Here is a 3,086-nt window from a genome sequence, read left to right as displayed (position 1 = left end):
TTGTATGATTTCTCTGATTTTTATCTCCTTGAATTTATTTCTATTACATTATCTGCTTACATTAAATGAATGAATGATTTTTCTATATGAGTACACTGAAAAACGCCAATATAAGTACTAAAGAAGGTATCGCCAATCTGAAAGAAGACTATGGCTAGGCTAATATATTATTGCTTAAGAGTATGCATATAGAAATCAATGATGCCTTATATTCACCCAGCTCTAAGAGCAAAAGCAGCCTATTGAGCTTTAAAGATATAAGAATGAATGGTTTCCATATTGAAACAATGGGCGAAGGAAACAAATAGTTCCTTCAGATATATGTATAAAATCACCAAGGCCATAATAAGTCATAAAAACTATACATGCATTCTCTACTGACCTAGACTATGCATAAATCAGTATGATAGAGGCTAAAATCCTGCGAAAATATACATTTTATGGCACGACCGGATTGGTCATCCTGGGCCAAACATGATGCTAAAATTGATATTCAAAAGGCACACATTAAAAGATAAGAAGAGTTATCCCAAAGAATCTCACGTGTGTAGCATGTACACAAGGGAAATTCATTAGGCCATCACCAGTAAAATGGCTACGAGCCTCTTTTTCATAATAAAGACTATATGTCTAGATAATACTGGTGAATACATGTCCCAAGCGTTTAAATGATTATGGTATGTCCATGGGGGTAAGTGTGACAATTTTGTGATACATGTCATGTCCATACCAAGAACGGCTTGGCCGAAATCTTTTAAAACGCAAATAGCTGAATGATAGACCATAACTTATGAGGTCAAAACTCTCATACACAGCTTGGGCCACACGAAATTTACATGCACCTAATTTAATACGCATCATGCCATTTAGTGAGCATAGATATCCCCTATCACAATTATTAACGGGTCAAGAGCCAGACATACCCCATCATAAGACATTTGGATGTGCTGTCTATGTACTAATTGCTCCACCACAGAGAACTAAGATGAGACCTCAAAAGGAGGATGGGGATATATGTTGGATATGATTCTCCCACAATAATAAAGTACTTTGAGCCAACTATGGGTGATTATATTTGAGGTCAGGTACACGGATTATTTTAAGACCAAGAGGAGAAAAATAATAAAGTTGGTAAAAGAATGGTGAAAGAAATAGAATGGAATCAACCATCAATGTCTTGGCAAGATCCTCGGACTAAAGAATGTGAAATAGACGTCCAAAGATTATACATTTACAACGCAAGCTAATCAAATGCCAGCCGAAAAAGAATGACTAAGTCATATATAAACCAGCTTGTAAAGCACTAACAAATTTGATGTCCAAGAAGAGACACAGTCAAGTTTCTACAGAGTCTAGACAATGTATGAAAAGTGGTAGACCAAATAGGTTCCAAAATATAAGAATCCTCGGAAACAAAGGTGTAGAGAATGATAATCAAAATCCAAATCCGAGGTTACTAAGGAAACCATCCCAGACATGGAGATAAGGCCGGTCGGCTCTAAGGTACAGGTACCAAACAATGTAGCTTGGGACGCCAAGCTGCAAAGTATTAAAGGTCCTGATAATAATGAATCTCAATCGATTATATCATGTCTGGAACATAATGGAACCAATAAGGAATGTCGACATAAGATGATTTATTTTGCATACAAGGTAGCACTTGAATTTATGAATATAAGCGAGGATCATGAACCCACGTCAATATNNNTAAAGAAGTCCATTTAGTCCTGAGATGGACAATGCAGAAGTCTTGTTGATTTGTTTGGTCCATAAGAAAGACGATGAAGAAGTTTTGGTTTATTTTATACTAACCAGCCCAAAGAGGGGTTATTTGGTTTTGTTGATTTGTTTTTCAGACAGGTTATGTTTTACACATAGTGGTACACACATATCACAACAACATCATCCAAGATTTCGTGTGTGTGTATTTGAGGTCGATGACTCAATATGTTCGATCAGATTGTGGCATGGCCGATGGTAAAGAAGAACCAACTATCATGTCCGAGGACGAAGCATATTATGCCCAAGATCTTCATCACCCACATATTGCAGAAAATTGGAGAGGTCCAATGGACCTTCAGTAATGTCCAAATCATGGGCAGTAATGTGTGTTGTACTCTTTTTCCTTCACCATGGTTTTGTCCCAATTGGGTTTTCCTGGTAAGGTTTTAGTGATGCAACATTAAAGCACATTACAAGCTCTAAATGGTTATGGCATCCAAGGGAGAGTGTTATGAACCAGATTGTGGATGGCTCATAACCAAGAGATTATGATTTATAATCTTTCCATTTATCTATGACGGTGTAATCTCTTATATAGAAAACCTCTATATTATGAATAAAGATAGACTTTTCCATTACTTTCGCAACAATTTTATGTGTTTTTTCTTGAGTTGTTTACAATAGAAGACACATTTGAGTTCATTTAGCGTATAGAAACACATTGACCAGAAGGCACACTTTATTGGGCACAGCTGTCTTTTTGCTTCCCATTTTGCACTCACTCTAAATTAGTAGTTTGGTTCTGATTAGGTTAAAGTGACTGAACGATTTTCGTAACTGAATTGTGGATATTTCGGTCAACTTTTTTCGCATTAAAGAAGACTAGGTTAATATCCGCGTCTTGCGCGGAATCAATATTATATATATAAATTATTTTATGTATTAAATATTTTTACATATTATGAAATAATAAATATATATTAAATAATTAAAAGTCAGTAACTATTAAATATATAATTAAATTGGTGCGAACATATAAATCAATTTTATTAATCCAAAAAATATTTTTTTATATTTTAAAGGATATGTAATTAAATTTAAATGATACTAACATAGATAATATATTTTAGTATATTTTTAATATTAATATCTATTAAATGATGATTTCTACTCATATAGTTTTTTTGATCATTTGTATCTTTTATAGAAAAAATTTAAATTACTGATAACAAAATTTTCATTGTGGGATTTTAATAGTTTTAGTAATTTATAATTAAAAAAGATAAGTTGTCAATGTTCAAAACTTTTATCAAAAAAATTGTTTAAAGTAAATTTTGAAACTAAAATATTGTATTTTATATGGT

The sequence above is a fragment of the Brassica oleracea genome, chromosome C6, assembly GCF_000695525.1.
Source record: "Brassica oleracea var. oleracea cultivar TO1000 chromosome C6, BOL, whole genome shotgun sequence".
In the NCBI taxonomy this organism is placed as follows: domain Eukaryota; kingdom Viridiplantae; phylum Streptophyta; class Magnoliopsida; order Brassicales; family Brassicaceae; genus Brassica; species Brassica oleracea.
Note: the sequence above shows the minus strand (reverse complement) of the source record.